The 17,571-nt window shown below is 43.0% G+C and overlaps 1 protein-coding gene across 1 annotated transcript in view; it reads left to right on the forward strand.

The window, feature by feature from the left end:
* The window catches only part of GALNTL6 (polypeptide N-acetylgalactosaminyltransferase like 6), a 2,887,171-nt gene that overhangs the window by 2,867,732 nt on the left and 1,868 nt on the right, over positions 1–17,571 (forward strand). The gene's annotated exons all lie outside the window — the stretch shown is intronic.

Genomic DNA, 17,571 nt, shown 5'->3' on the forward strand with positions numbered 1-17,571 from the left:
GCGATGTTCTTGTAAACAGTAATTTTTTCCTAACTTTATATGTGCGCATTGTGGCACATAGCCAATCAGGGCGCAGGAAACATCCACAATTTCCTGACACAAAAGCTTGTGTCATTGGCTGCTGAAAGCACATGTCCCTCTCCATATAAAGAGTGGACATCTTGTTTTAGCTCCATTTTTACACTAACAGCACAGAGACAGCTGGCACTGCTAGCAGCTAGATATTAACCCCTTCATGACCCAGCCTATTTTGGCCTTAATGACCTTGCCGTTTTTTGCAATTCTGACCAGTGTCCCTTTATGAGGTAATAACTCAGGAACGCTTCAACGGATCCTAGCGATTCTGAGATTGTTTTTTCGTGACATATTGGGCTTCATGTTAGTGGTAAATTTAGGTCGATAATTTCTGAGTTTATTTGTGAAAAAAACGGAAATTTGGCGAAAATTTTGAAAATTTCGCAATTTTCACATTTTGAATTTTTATTCTGTTAAACCAGAGAGTTATGTGACACAAAATAGTTAATAAATAACGTTTCCCACATGTCTACTTTACATCAGCACAATTTTGGAAACAATTTTTTTTTTTGCTAGGAAGTTATAAGGGTTAAAATTTGACCAGTGATTTCTCATTTTTACAACAAAATTTACAAAACCATTTTTTTTAGGGACCACCTCACATTTGAAGTCATTTTGAGGATTCTATATGGCTGAAAATACCCAAAAGTGACACCATTCTAAAAACTGCACCCCTCAAGGTGCTCAAAACCACATTCAAGAAGTTTATTAACCCTTCAGGTGTTTCACAGCAGCAGAAGAAACATGGAAGTAAAAAATGAACATTTAACTTTTTAGTCACAACAATAATCTTTTAGCAACAATTTTTTTATTTTCCCAAGGGTAAAAGGAGAAACTGGACCACGGACGTTGTTGTCCAATTTCTCCTGAGTACGCTGATACCTCATATGTGGGGGTAAACCACTGTTTGGGCGCACGGCAGGGCTCGGAAGGGAAGGAGCGCCATTTGACTTTTTGAATGAAAAATTGGCTCCAATCTTTAGCAGACACCATGTCGCGTTTGGAGAGCCCCCGTGTGCCTAAACATTGGAGCTCCCCCACAAGTGACCCCATTTTGGAAACTAGACCCCCCAAGGAACTTATCGAGAAGCATAGTGAGCACTTTAAACCCCCAGGTGCTTCACAAATTGATCCGTAAAAATGAAAAAGTACTTTTTTTCACAAAAAAATTATTTTAGCCTCAATTTTTTTCATTTTCACATGGGCAACAGGATAAAATGGATCCTAAATTTTATTGGGCAATTTCTCCTGAGTACACCAATACCTCACATGTGGGGGTAAACCACTGTTTGGGCACATGGTAAGGCTCGGAAGGGAAGGAGCGCCATTTGACTTTTTGAATGAAAAATTATCTCCATCGTTAGCGAACACCATGTCGCGTTTCGAAAGCCCCTGTGTGCCTAAACATTGGAGCTCCTCCACAAGTGACCCCATTTTGGAAACTAGACCCCCCAAGGAACTTATCTAGAGGCATAGTGAGCACTTTAAACCCCCAGGTGCTTCACAAATTGATCCGCAAAAATGAAAAAGTACTTTTTTTTCACACAAAATTTCTTTTAGCCTCAATTCTTTCATTTTCACATGGGCAACAGGATAAAATGGATCCTAAAATTTGTCGGGCAATTTCTCCTGAGTATGCTGATACCTCATATGTGGGGGTAAACCACTGTTTGGGTGCACGGCAAGGCTCGGAAGGGGAGGCGTGGCATTTGACTTTTTGAATGGAAAATTAGCTCCAATCGTTAGCGGGCACCATGTCGCGTTTGGAGATCCCCTGTGTGCCTAAACATTGGAGCTCCCCTACAAGTGACCCCATTTTGGAAACTAGACCCCCCCAAGGAACTTATCTAGATGCATAGTGAGCACTTACAACCCCCAGGTGCTTCACAGAAGTTTATAACGCAGAGCCGTGAAAATAAAAAAATAATTTTTCTTTCCTCAAAAATGATTTTTAGCCCAGAATTTTTTATTTTCCCAAGGGTAATAGGAGAAATTGGACCCCAAATGTTGTTGTCCAGTTTGTCCTCAGTACGATGATACCCCATATGTGGGGGTAAACCACTGATTGGGGCGCACGGCAGGGCTCGGAAGGGAAGGCACGCCATTTGGCTTTTTGAATGGAAAATTAGCTCCAATCATTAGCGGACACCATGTCGCGTTTGGAGAGCCCCTGTGTGCCTAAACATTGGAGCTCCCGCACAAGTGTCCCCATTTTGGAAACTAGACCTCCCAAGGAACTAATCTAGATGTGTGGTGAGCACTTTGAACCCCCAAGTGCTTCACAGAAGTTTATAACGCAGAGCCATGAAAATAAAAAATAATTTTTCTTTTCTCAAAAATGATTTTTTAGCCCACAATTTTTTATTTTCCCAAGGGTAACAGGAGAAATTGGACTCCAAAAGTTGTTGTCCAGTTTCTCCTGAGTACGCTGATACCCCATATGTGGGGGTAAACCACTGTTTTGGCACACGTCGGGGTTCGGAAGGGAAGTAGTGACGTTTAGAAATGCAGACTTTGATGGAATGCTCTGCGGGCGTCAGGTTGCGTTTGCAGAGCCCCTGATGTGCCTAAACAGTAGGAACTCCCCACAAGTGACTCCATTTTGGAAACTAGACCCCAAAGGGAACTTATCTAGATGTGTAGTGAGCACTTTAAACCCCCAAGTGCTTCACAGAAGTTTATAACGCAGAGCCATGAAAATAAAAAATGTGTTTCCTTTCCTCAAAAATATTTTTTTAGCCCAGAATTTTTTATTTTTGCAAGAGTAACAGGAGAAATTGGACCCCAAAAGTTGTTGTCCAGTTTCTCCTGAGTACGCTTATACCCCATATGTGGGGGTAAACCACTGTTTTGGCACCCGTCGGGGTTCGGAAGGGAAGTAGTGATGTTTTGAAATGCAGACTTTTATGGAATGCTCTGCGGGCATCAGGTTGCGTTTGCAGAGCCCCTGATGTGCCTAAACAGTAGGAACTCCCCACAAGTGACTCCATTTTGGAAACTAGACCCCCAAGGGAACTTATCTAGATGTGTAGTGAGCACTTTGAACCCTCAAGTGCTTCACAGAAGTTTACAACGCAGAGCCGTGAAAATAAAAAATCATTTTTCTTTCCTCAAAAAAGATGTTTTAGCAAGCAATTTTTTATTTTCACAAGGGTAACAGGAGAATTTGGACCCCAATATTTGTTGCCCAGTGTGTTGTGAGTACGCTGATACCCCATATGTGGGGGTAACCCACTGTTTGGGCACACGTCAGGGCTCGGAAGGGAAGTAGTGACATTTGAAATGCAGACTTTGATGGAATGGTCTGCGGGCGTCACATTGCATTTGCAGAGCCCCTGATGTGCCTAAACAGTAGAAACACCCCACAAGTGACCCCATTTTGGAACTAGACCCCCGAAGGAACTTATCTAGATGTGTGGTGAGCACTTTCAACCCCCAAGTGCTTCACAGAAGTTTATAATGCAGAGCCGTGAAAATAAAAAATAATTGTTCTTTCCTCAAACATTATGTTTTAGCAAGTAATTTTTTATTTTTGCAAGGGTAACAGGAGAAATTGGACCCCAACAGTTGTTGCCCAGTTTGTCCTGAGTACGCTGGTACCCCAAATGTGGGGGTAAACCACTGTTTGGGCGCACGTCGGGGCTTGGAAGGGCGGGAGCACCATTTGACTTTTTGAACGCAAGATTGGCTGGAATCAATGGTGGCGCCATGTTGCGTTTGGAGACCACTGATGTGCCTAAACAGTGGAAACCCCTCTATTCTAACTTCAACACTAACCCCAACACACCCCTAATCCTAATCCCAACTGTAGCCATAACCCTAATCACAACCCTAACCCCAACACACCCCTAACCACAACCCTAACCGCAACACACCCGTAACCCTAATTCCAACCCTAACCCTAATCCTAACCCTAATCCCAACCGTAACCCTAATCCCAACCCTAACCACAACTGTAACCCCAACACACCCCTAACCCTATCCGTAACCCTAACCACAAGCCTAATCTTAACCCTTTTTCAAACCCTAGCCCTAATTCCAACCCTAACTCTAATTCCAACCCTAACCCTAAGGCTATGTGCCCACGTTGCGGATTCGTGTGAGATTTTTCCGCACGATTTTTGAAAAATCTGCAGGTAAAAGGCACTGCATTTTACCTGCGGATTTACAGCAGATTTCCAGTGTTTTTTTGTGCGGATTTCACCTGCGGATTCCTATTGAGGAACAGGTGTAAAACGCTGCGGAATCCGCACAAAGAATTGACATGCTGCGGAAAATACAACGCAGCGTTTCTGCACGGAATTTTCTGCACCATGGGCACAGCGGATTTGGTTTTCCATAGGTGTACATGGTACTGTAAACCTGATGGAAAACTGCTTCGAATTCGCAGCGGCCAATCCGCTGCGGATCCGCGGCCAATCCGCTGCGGATCCGCTGCCAATCCGCTGCGGATCCGCGGCCAATCCGCTGCGGATCCGCGGCCAATCCGCTGCGGATCCACTGCGGATCCGCAGCCAAATCCGCACTGTGTGCACATGCCATAACCCTACCCCTAACCCTAACCCTACCCGTAACCCTAACCCTACCCCTAACCCTAACCCTACCCCTAGTTCTAACCCTAGTTCTAACCCTAACCCTAGTGGAAAAAGAAAAAAAAATATTTTCTTTATTTTATTATTGTCCCTACCTATGAGGGTGATAAAGGGGGGGGTTTATTTATTATTTTTTTATTTTGATCGCTGCGATAGAACTTACCACAGCGATCAAAATGTACTTGTAATGAATCTGCCGGCTGGCAGATTCGGCGGGCGCACTGCGCATGCACCCGCCATTTTCCAAGATGGCGGCGCCCATGGAGAAGACGGCCGGACACCGGGAGGGACATCGAAGCTAGGTAAGTATGGGGGGGTGGGATCGGAACACGGGGGGGGATCGGAGGACCAGGGGAGCGGACAAGAGGACCGGGAAAGCGGACAGGAGGGAGGAGGGGAGCGGACAGGAGATCGGGGCAGAAAGGACGACTGGGGGGGCGATCGGTGGGGTGGGGGGGGCAGATCAGGGTCTCCAGCCATGGCAGATGCTATTGCAGCATCGGCCATGGCTGGATTGTAATATTTCACCATTTTCATAGGTGAAATATTACAAATCGCTCTGATTGGCTGTTTCACTTTCAACAGCCAATCAGAGCGATCGTAGCCACGGGGGGGTGAAGCCACCCCCCCTGGGCTGAAGTACCACTCCCCCTGTCTCTGCAGATCGGGTGAAAATGGAGTTAACCCTTTCACCCGATCTGCAGGGATGCGATCTTTCCATGACGCCACATAGGCGTCATGGGTCGGATTGGCACGGGTTTTCATGACGCCTATGTGGCAGGTCGGGAAGGGGTTAACTAGCTAGCAAGGTTGTTGTTTCTTGCTCAAATAGTTTAGCTAGGTAGTGTCCTGAGTGGCTGTGAAAATTGACCTTCCAGCAATGTTTTTTGCCATAACTAAGGTTGACAGACAAAGCCAGCAGGGCACATGTCATACAAGTCTGTTGTGCACTGCTTCTATTGTGCTCCATGCACGAGTATAGCATTTTAAATCTTATTTTTTCACTAGCTAAATGTAAAACAGCATGCTATATCCCACTTGGTCATTTAGCGTTGTGGCGATATTATTCTGTGATTTGAGCTGTTGTGCATGAAGAAATATTTTTGGGGGGCAGTTGCTTATGTGATTCACCATGCCATATCTCACCTTGTTATTTAGTGGTGGTGAAATTCAACAGTGTGCATAGCTCATGCACATTTAAAAAGTATATCCATTGTTTCTGTTGGTAAATGTGATACAGCCTGCCGTATTCTAAGCTGTCATTTTGTGGCGGTGATATGAAGCAGTCTGCAGTCCAAACTGTTGTGAATTCCGTTCTTGAACTCCCTCCTGTGGTCATGAATGATACTTCGGCGAGTTTTGTCCGTGGACTCCCTCTGGTGGCTGTGAGTGGAACTGCTGGTTCTGAGGTTGCTTCCTCAGCTGCTCTCGTTTGCGGCTGGGTTGGCTTCTCTATTTAACTCCACTCAGATTGTTACTCCATGCCAGCTGTCAATGTATTAGCACTGGTTCAGATCTCTGTCGGATCTTTCTGATGACCTGTCTACTCCAGCAGAAGCTAAGTCCCTGCTAGTTCATTTGTTGTTCATTGTGTTCTGAATATATTTCTTAGTACTTTCTAAGTTCTAGTCCAGCTTGCTAACATGATATTTCCTTGCTAGCTGGAAGCTCTGGGTTGCAGAGTGGCACCTCCGCACCGTGAGTCGGTGCGGGGGTCTTTTTGCACACTCTGCGTGGCTTTTTGTAGTTTTTTGTGCTGACCACATAGATCCCTTTCCTATCCTCAGTCTATCTAGTAAGTCTGGCCTCCTTTGCTGAAACCTGTTTCATCCCTGTGTTTGTGACTTTCCTCTTAACTCACAGTTAATATATGTGGGGGGCTGCCTTTACCTTTGGGGAATTTTCTCTGAGGCAAGTTAAGGCTTATTTTCCTATCTTTAGGGGTAGTTAGCTCTTAGGCTGTGAAGAGGCGTCTAGGGAGAGTTAGGTACGCTCCACAGCTATTTCTAGTGTGTGTGTTATAGGATTAGGATTTGCGGTCAGCAGAGTTCCCACTTCCCAGAGCTCATCCTGTCATTTAGTTTAACTATCAGGTCATTCCAGGTGCACCTAACCACCAGGTCCATAACAGTACAGCTGGCCCACAAAGTGTTAATGCATCTCAATAGAGGGATAAGAGAAGTTCTGAGACCATTTTTTTTTCTCTGCAGTGTGTTTTGTCTTTTTTTTCCCCTTAACCTCTGGGTGGTTCAGGACTCAGGTGTAGATATGGACATTCAAGGTCTGTCCTCTTGTGTTGATCACCTCACTGCGAGGGTACAAAGCATTCAAGATTATGTAGTTCAGAATCCTATGTTAGAGCCTAGAATTCTAATTCCTGATTTGTTTTTTGGAGATAAATCAAAATTTCTGAATTTCAAAAATAATTGTAAACTGTTTCTTGCTTTGAAACCCCGCTCCTCTGGTGACCCCATACAGCAAGTAAAAATCATTATTTCTTTGTTACGTGGCGACCCCCAAGACTGGGCATTCTCCCTTGCTCCAGGAGATCCTGCATTGCTTAATGTAGATGTGTTTTTTTCTGGCGCTTGGATTGCTTTATGACGAACCTAACTCTGTGGATCATGCAGAGAAAATCTTGCTAGCTTTGTGTCAAGGTCAGGATGAAGCGGAGGTATATTGCCAGAAGTTTAGAAAGTGGTCTGTGCTTACTCAATGGAATGAGTGTGCTCTTGCAGCAATTTTCAGAAAAGGTCTTTCTGAAGCCCTTAAGGATGTTATGGTGGGGTTTCCCATGCCTGCTGGTCTGAATGAATCAATGTCCTTGGCCATTCAGATCGATCGGCGCTTGCGTGAACGCAAGGTTGTGCGCCATTTGGCGGTGTCCTCTGAGCAGAGGCCTGAGCCTATGCAATGTGATAGGACTTTGACCAGAGCTGAACAGCAAGAACACAGACGTCAGAATGGGCTGTGTTTTTACTGTGGTGACCCCACTCATGCTATCTCTGATTGTCCTAAGCACACTAAGCGGTTCGCTAGGTCCGTCACCATTGGTACTGTACAGCCTAAATTTCTTTTGTCCGTTACTCTGATTTGCTCTTTGTCGTCCTACTCTGTTATGGCATTTGTGGACTCAGGCGCTGCCCTGAATTTGATGGACTTAGAGTTTGCCAGGCGCTGTGGTTTTTTCTTGGAGCCCTTGCAGTATCCTATTCGATTAAGGGGAATTGATGCTACGCCTTTGGCCAAGAATAAGCCTCAGTACTGGACTCAATTGACCATGTGCATGGCTCCTGCACATCAGGAAGATGTTCACTTTTTGGTGTTACATAATTTGCATGATGTGGTCGTGTTGGGTTTGCCATGGCTACAGGTCCATAATCCAGTATTGGATTGGAAATCAATGTCTGTGTCCAGTTGGGGTTGTCAAGGGGTACATGGTGACGTTCCGTTGTTGTCAATTTCTCCTTCTACTCCTTCTGAAGTCCCTGAGTTTTTGTCGGATTACCGAGATGTATTCGATGAGCCCAAATCCAGTGTTCTACCTCCTCATAGGGATTGTGATTGTGCTATTAATTTGATTCCTGGTAGTAAATTTCCTAAGGGACGACTTTTCAATTTATCTGTGCCGGAACACGCCGCTATGCAGAGTTATATAAAGGAGTCCTTGGAGAAAGGGCATATTCGCCCGTCGTCGTCACCGTTGGGAGCATGGTTCTTTTTTGTGGCCAAGAAGGATGGTTCTCTGAGACCTTGTATAGATTACCGCCTTCTCAATAAAATCACGGTCAAATTTCAGTACCCTTTGCCTCTACTGTCTGATTTGTCAGCTGTCAATGTATTAGCACTGGTTCAGATCTCTCTCGGATCTTTCTGATGACCTGTCTACTCCAGCAGAAGCTAAGTCCCTGCTAGTTCATTTGTTGTTCATTGTGTTCTGAATATATTTCTTAGTACTTGCTAAGTTCTAGTCCAGCTTGCTAACATGATATTTCCTTGCTAGCTGGAAGCTCTGGGTTGCAGAGTGGCACCTCCGCACCGTGAGTCGGTGCGGGGGTCTTTTTTCACACTCTGCGTGGCTTTTTGTAGTTTTTTGTGCTGACCACATAGATCCCTTTCCTATCCTCAGTCTATCTAGTAAGTCTGGCCTCCTTTGCTGAAACCTGTTTCATCCCTGTGTTTGTGACTTTCCTCTTACCTCACAGTTAATATATGTGGGGGGCTGCCTTTACCTTTGGGGAATTTTCTCTGAGGCAAGGTAAGGCTTATTTTCCTATCTTTAGGGGTAGTTAGCTCTTAGGCTGTGAAGAGGCATCTAGGGAGAGTTAGGTACGCTCCACAGCTATTTCTAGTGTGTGTGTTATAGGATTAGGATTTGCAGTCAGCAGAGTTCCCACTTCCCAGAGCTCATCCTGTCTTTTAGTTTAACTATCAGGTCATTCCAGGTGCACCTAACCACCAGGTCCATAACACCAAACGCATAGTAAAAAAAAATATTTTTTTCTGTTGAACGTGATACAGCCCACCAGAGACCACTTTGTCATTTTGTGGCAGTGATCAGAAGCTGTCTGCAGACCTAATGCACATTGAAAAAAACAATTCTATTTTTTTCTGTTTCAAAACCTGATACAGCCTGCCATATCCCATGTTGTAATTTTATGGCGGTGATTATGAAGATGTCGGCAGACCTAACATACATTAAAAAGCAAAAAAGCATAATTTTTTTACTATTGCAAAACGTGACACAGACAGCCGTATCCCTGTTTGTTATTTTGTGGTTGTGATGTGAAGCTGTCTGCAGACCTAATGCACACTAAAAAGAAAATTATAACTTTTTTGTGTTGCAAAATGTTATACAGCCCGCCGTAACCCAAGTTCTAATTTTATGGTGCTGATATGAAGCTGGCTGCAGACCTAACACACATTAAAAACAAAAATTATAATATTATTCTGTTCTAAAATGTGATATAGCCAATTGTATCCTACATTGTCATTTTGTGGTGGTGATATGAAGCTGTCTGCACACCTAATGCACATTAAAATATATATATTTTTTTCTGTTGCTAAATGTGATACAGCCTGCTATATTCAACCTTGTCATTTAGTGGCTTTAAAATTCTTCTTTGTGCAGAGCTGTGGCTCATTATTTTTTTTTTTTTGCAAATGTATTACAGCAGCCGAGATCTGAGTTTGGAATTGTTTTGAGTTTATCTTTTAGATTATGTGCATCTTCGGTAACCAATTTCTTGGGCATCTTTTATGCCTAGTTTGAGACGCTCATCTGTTACACCTTCTAATGAGCATCAAATGCTCTCTGATAATTGTTGGCAGGGTAAACGAGTAATTGTTGTAGGTTGGATCCTGTATCTCATACCTCCCATAGCCACCCTGTTATTGATGCTATTGTACGTCCCATTCCCGCTGTCTTCATGCCCCTTTTCCAGATCAGTGCACCTAACAACACGTCGGCCATATTTGTCCAGCAAACCTACACTTTACCAGCAGAAAAGAGGGCATGCCAAGGCCACAGACAATCTTCTAGATTATACAGGCTTCATCCACACTAAAAAAAAATGTTATGTTACTAACGTGATACAGAAAGGGAGATGTCAGTTTGAAATTGTTTTGAGCATCTAGACAATGTTATACAAGCCTCATCGACAGGCCCCCCCAAAATTCTTCTGTTAGTAACGTATTATAGTAAGGGCCATCTCACTTAGGAATTGTTTGTAGCATCTAGTCAATGTATAGGTCTCATCCCCAGACCCCAAAAAAGTTGTTGGTTACTAATGTCATACAGTAGGGGACATTTACTTCAATACATTTTTAGAGCATATCTTCTTTGTCATCCAGTTCTTATCAATACTTAAACAATTCTTTCTTTCTTTCTTTTGTTATTAACGTCATAGAGTAGGGGACATCTCACTTTGAAATAGTTTGGAACACGTAGTCAATGTTATACAGGCCTCATCGACAGGCCCCCCCCAAAATTCTTCTGTTATTAGCGTAATACAGTAGGGGACATCTCATGTACGACCCCTCTGAAGAAGCTATCGCGAAATGTGCATTAGGGATTTGCTTCTCTGATCTTTCCCTGGGTAAATATACTACTTTTGGTTCTGTTTGTATATATGAATGTGATGCTGTACACTATGTGCCTTATGCTTGCTATACTACATATGTACTTGATGATTTAGGCAGTATACATGAAACTATTTCCAACATTTAATTCTATTGCACTGTTGTCACTTTTCTTCATGCACATAAGATGAATACCTACATATACTGATGCAAAAAAAGAAGAGAAGCCAGCACTGCTGAAGGTCAAAACGCAATATCTAAAGTGCACATGCACATAATAAGTTCTGACTGTATTTCAAATATGAGATATTTAGCAAATGATTGATCAATTCTTTGAGCTACCCCGCCACTTCACGGCAATCTCATAATGGGGCAGTCCTAACTCTACATTTTTTATTTACATTGTGCCATTACGGCCTCCTAAATGTATAGAGAGTGAGGAAAAAAAAAAAAAAGGACAAACCACATTACATAACATTACATGACAAACTGTACCTGGAGCATTGACAGAATCACTGCCTTAGTGCCAGGAAGGCGAGCGCGGATAAAGGCCGATCAGGTCCTGTGCGGACATATCAGATCTGGCCTCCACACTGCCAAACCAACACCAAAGTTAAAGGATGAAACTGGCTGAGGCACAGCTGCCTAATTAACTAGAGCCTGAGGCAGGGCAGGGCTGCTGTGTGTGTGTGCACAGCAGCCTATCAATCATAGTGAACCCAGACAGAATGGCGCATATGACCCAGCGTGCGCGGCAACAGTGGTGGTCAGCCACATACCAATACAGAAGCAAAAAAAGAAGAGAAGCCAGCACTGCTGAAGGTCAAAACGCAATATCTAAAGTGCACATGCACATAATAAGTTCTGACTGTATTTCAAATATGAGATATTTAGCAAATAATTGATCAATTCTTTGAGCTACCCCGCCACTTACGGCAATCTCATAATGGGGCAGTCCTAAGTGGCGGGGTAGCTCAAAGAATTGATCAATTATTTGCTAAATATCTCGTATTTGAAATACAGTCAGAACTTATTATGTGCATGTGCACTTTAGATATTGCGTTTTGACCTTCAGCAGTGCTGGCTTCTCTTCTTTTTTTGCCTACATATACTGATGGTGTAATATTCTGTTTCAAATACGTTACTCTTGCTAGTTATACCCCACATACACTCATTGCAGCCATTTGGTAAATTCAAAAAAGTTAAAAAAATTTCTCATCAATCTGCACCCCATCTTGACTGAAAAAACAGAAATGTAGAAATTTTTGCAAATTTATTAAAAAAAGTAAAACTGAAATATTGCATGGTCATAAGTATTCAGACCCTTTGCTCAGTATTGAGTAGAAGCACCTTTTTGAGCTGGTACAGCCATGAGTCTTCTTGGGAATGATGCAACAAGTTTTTCACACCTGGATTTGGAGATCCTCTGCCATTTTTCCTTGCAGATCTTCTCCAGTTCTGTCAGGTTGGATGATGAATGTTGGTGGACCACCATTTTCAGGTCTCTCCAGAGATGCTCAATTGGGTTTAAGTCAGGGCTCTGAATGGGCCATTCAAGAATGGTCGCAGAGTTGATCTTAAGCCACTCCTTTGTTATTTTAGCTGTGTGATTAGGGTCATTGTCTTGTTGGAAGGTGAACCTTTGGCCAAGTCTGAGGCCCAGAGCACTCTGGACGAGGTTTTCATCCAGGATAGCTTTGTACTTTGTCACATTCATGTTTTCTTCAATGGCAACTAGTCATCCTGTACCTGCAGCGGAAGAACACCCCCATAGCATGATGCTGGCACCACCATGCTTCACTGTTGAGTTTGTATTGGGTAGGTGATGAGAAGTGCCTGGTTTTCTCCACACATACAATTTAGAATGATCACCAAAAATGTCTATCTTTGTCTCAGACCAGAGATTTTATTTTTCCTAGTCTGGGAGTCATTCAGGTGTTTTTTTTTTAGCAAACTCTGTGCAGGCTTTCATATGTTTTGCCCTAAGGAGAGGCTTCCGTCGGGCCACTCTGCCATAAAGGCCCTATTGGTGGAACACTGCAGTGATAGTTGACTTTGAAACTTTCTCCCATCTCCCTACTGCATCTCTGGAGCTCAGCCACAGTGATCTTGGGGTTCTTCTTTACCTCTGTCACCAAGGCTCTTCTCTCACGATTGCTCAGTTTTGCTGGAAGGCCAGGTCTAGGAAGACTTCTGATGGTCCCAAACTTTGTCCATTTAAGGATTATGGAGACCACTGTGCTCTTAGGGACCTTGAGTACTGCAGAAATTTTTTGTAACCTTGGCCAGATCTGTGGCTTGCCACAATTTTTTCTCTGAGCTCCATGGCCATTTCCTTTGACCTCATGATTCTCATTTGGTCTGACATGCACTGTGAGCTTTCAGGTCTTATATAGACAGGTGTGTGCCTTTCCAAATCAAGTCTTATCAGTTTAATTAAACACAGCTGGACTCCAGTGAAGGAGTAGAATCATCTCAGGGAGGATCACAAGGAAATGGACAGCATATGACTTAAATATGAGTGTCTGAATACTTAGGATCATGTGATATTTCAGTTTTTCTTTTTAATAAATTTGCAAAAATTTTCCATACCCACTGTATATATGATGATTATGCATGACTACCTATCATGCATGAAACTACTTCCAGTATTGAAACATATTGCTCTGCTGTCACTTTATCTCATGCACACTAGATGAAAGCTGATACATACTGATGGTATAACATTACTTTGCATCTCTACTTGACAAAATTTTAAAACCACTGTATATCCATTCAGTGCATGCACACATCAGCTTTGTTTTTTATTGCATTCTCTATACTCCATGGATACAAATCTAATATACAGCTCTGACAAAAATTAAGAGACCACTGCCTAATGTTCAGTTCAGTTTCTCTGATTTTTCTCTTTATAGGTATATTTTTTAGTAAAATGTAAATTGTTCTTTTATTCTATAAACTTCTGACATGTCTCCGAATTTCCAAGCAATACATTTTGTATTTTGTTCCTGATAAAGAAAAATGGTCAAAATTAATAAAAAACTGAGTGCTTTCAGACCTCAAATAATGCAAAGAAAACAAGTTCATAATCATTAAGAAACAACAATACAAATGTTTTAACCCTTTCATGACCCAGCCTATTTTGACCTTAATGACCTGGCCGTTTTTTGCAATTCTTTTCCAAACATTTTATTGAAATTTTAAATTATAACCGGGAAGGATAGACAAGGAGGGAGAAGAGGGGAAGGGAAGGGATATGAGAATAGGAAAAAAAAGAAACCCTATAAAAATAGGGGAGACAAGCAATCATATAATACTCTCAGTATATGCAAAATAGCTGTAGCTTAAATACAAAACTTGAAAGGGCTAAAGCTACATATAAATTTTCTTAAATTAGCATCTGAAGCTAGAGATTTAACATACACATTAGTCTAGGTAATACTGGACGAATTAAGCCCTATAGCATCTGAAGCCACCTATAAACTTTCTTAAGATTAGTAACTGAAGCTATAAGAGGTAACATACACATTGGTATAGGCAACACTGGACAAATTAAGCCCTGTAGAACACTGATATAGCCATTGTTTGACATTAGTGTAGGGGGTATATGATGGCCTGTCTTGTCCGGGTCACCTCCAGATGACCCTTGGACCCGTTGGGGCAATATCCCCAATTACCCTGTATGTAACCCCTTTCTCATGTACAGCACCATGGAAATAATGGTGCTATATAAATAAATAATAATAATAATAATATCCGGTTCAGACTCCGTAGTAAAAATAAGTGGAATTGTATGATTATCATGTGGGAACAATGAAGTAGATCAAAAGAAGTGTTATGGTTTTAAACCAATTTGTCTCAGAAAAATAATACCTTCTTCTGGGGAGGAGACTAAAAGGATTTGGCTGCATATTTAATTTGTAAATTTGACGTTTGAGTCCAGTGGTATATTATTTTGGCACGGAGGAGTTCCTTAGTGACTTGATGAAAAGATTTTCTCAGTTGCATCGTGGCCCTTGACAAGGCCTTGAACAGAGTACTGTCATGGTAGGGAGCTCGGAGTTCCCTGGAATCTTTTGTTAGCGCCATTAATTCTCTTCTTACTCGGGTTGACCGAAACGACACTATCACATCTCTTGTTGCATTTGGTGGGAGATTGATCGGCCTGCGGATTCTAAAAGTCTTTTCTATCAAATTTTTCCCTTCATTTGTGGGAGAAGGTGAGAAATCATTTTTGTAAAATAGTCTTCCAATTGGGAGGGTGGACCGACTCCGGGACACCTCTAACTTTCAAATTATTTTCCCTCTGTATGTCCTCGTATCCGGCAAGACAAGCCTTAAAGAACGATATGTCATTTTGAATTTGTTTTAAAGAGTTTGAATAAGCAGATAAATCTTGAAAATAAGTAAGCAAAGGGGTCTCACTATTTTTTGCACTAGTGATCGGGTCAGTAAGTGCATGTGGGAGTGAGATCGAATCCGTAAACGGGTCAGAATTGGTGGTTTTGGGTAATAGTAACAATAATTCTTATATATTAGAATATTCTTATTCTCCTATATAATCTGGGCCCTGGCTAGCACACATTGCCAGAGCTAGCTTATGCTGTATGGTTAGGAGATGGTGGTTTGTGGTTGTTGTTTGAGAATGCATTTGGTGGATTTATCTGAGACTGTTGCTAGGTTTTGGGTGTGTGCTAATGCCCCTTTCCTGCTTCGATTTTACTCCATCCTCCACTGTCCAGTGTTTACCTCTGTTGCTTGTTTGAGTATATTTGCCTGATTGGTATTTTCCTTTATCCCTGTTTGTATTACCATGTTAGTATGGCTGGTGTATTATGGTATCCTACTACTCCCCTCTTCCCTGGGTGGGGTAAGGGTACAGACTGAGGGTGGATTCAGGAGCTTAGGCAAGGTACATTGCCCTGGCATCTTCCTATCAGAAGCAATCTGGGGAAAAGGGCAAGCTAGAAACTTTAGGGACATGGAAGGAGCCCCTGGTCCTGGGACACCCAACAGTCATGACAACTACTGCAAATATGTGTCTATATATATATATCTTTTTTTATTATTATTATTAATCATTATTATATCGCCATTTATTCCATGGCACTTTACATGTGAAGAGGGGTATACATAGTAAAAACAAGTACAATAATCTTAAACAATACAAGTTACGACTGATACAGTAGGAGATACGACCCTGCCTGCAAGGGCTCACAATCTACAAGGGATGGGTGAGGATACAGTAGATGAGAGTAGAGCTGGTCGCGCACCGGTTTGGTCAATTGGTGGTTACTGCAGGTTGTAGGCTTGTCAGAAAAAGTAGGTCTACAGGTTCTTTTTGAAGGTTTCTATGGTAGGCGAGGGTCTGATATGTTGTAGTAGAGAGTTCCAGAGTAGGGGTGATGTGCGATAGAAATCTTGTATGGGATTATGGGAGGAGGAGATAAGAGGGAAGTAGAGAAGGAGATCTTGTGAGGATTGGAGGTTGCCTGCAGGTAAGTACCGAGAGACGAGGTCACAGATGTATGGAGAAGACAGGTTATGGATGGCTTTGTAGGTCATGGTTAGGGTTTTGTACTGGAGTCTCTGGGCATTGGGGAGCCAGTGAAGGGATTGACAGAGGGGATAGGCCAGGGAATAGCGGGGGGACAGGTGAATTAGTCGGGCAGCAGAGTTTAGGATAGTTTGAAGGGGTGCGAGAGTGTTCGAGGGGAGGCCACAGAGCAGGAGGTTGCAGTAGTCAAGGCGGGAGATGATGAGGGCATGGACTAGGGTTTTTGCAGATTCTTGGTTTAGGAATGTATGAATCTGTGAAATATTTTTGAATTGAAGTCGGCAGGAAGTGGAAAGTGCTTGGATATGTGGTTTGAAGGAGAGATCAGTGTCAAGGATTACCCCGAGGCAGTGAGCTTGTGGGACTGGGGAGAGTGGGCAGCCATTTACTGTAATGGATAGGTCCATTGGGGGGTCGTGTGAGATGGGGGAAAGATGATGAATTCTGTTTTGTCCATGTTAAGTTTTAGAAATCTAGCAGAGAAGAAGGATGAAATAGTGGACAGACATTGAGGGATTTTGGTTAGTAGGGTGGTGGTATCTGGTCCAGAGTTGTAGATCTGTGTGTCATCAGCATAGAGGTGATACTGAAAGCCGTGAGATTCTATGAGCTGTCCCATCCAAAAGGAGTAAATGGATAAGCGCAGGGGCCCTAGGACTGAACCTTGCGGGACTCCAACAGATAGGGGGTGAGGTGGTGTGTGAGTGGGAGACATTGAATGTCTGGTCTGCTAGGTATGACAAGATCCTGGATAGGGCCAAGTCTGTGATGCCAAGGGATGAGAGGGTCTGTAATAATAGGGAATGGTCCACTGTGTCAAAGGCAGAGGACAAGTCCAGGAGGAGGAGGACAGAGTAGTGTCGCTTGCTCTTGGCAGTTAATAGGTCATTGGTGACCTTAGGTAGGGCAGTTTCAGTGGAGTGGTGTGACCGGAAGCCAGATTGTAAGCGGTCGAAGAGGGAGCAGGAAGAGAAATGGGAGGATAGTTCAAGATGGACATGTTGTTCCAGTAGTTTTGAGCCATAGGGGAGAAGTGATATAGAAGCAATAGCTAGATACAGAGGATGGGTCAAGAGAGGGCTTTTTGAGGATAGGTGTGATTGAGGCATGTTTAAAGCTTGAGGGGAAAACACCAGTTGTTAGTGATAGATTGAAAAGTTGAGTTGGGATGAAGACTGTGGCGAGGTTTGGGATGAAGTGGGATGGGATCGGGTCAAGTGCGCAGGTGGTGAGATGCGATCTATAGAGTAGAGTGGAGAGTTGATC

This window comes from Ranitomeya variabilis, chromosome 1 (genome assembly GCF_051348905.1).
Source record: "Ranitomeya variabilis isolate aRanVar5 chromosome 1, aRanVar5.hap1, whole genome shotgun sequence".
Classification (NCBI taxonomy): Eukaryota; Metazoa; Chordata; class Amphibia; order Anura; family Dendrobatidae; genus Ranitomeya; species Ranitomeya variabilis.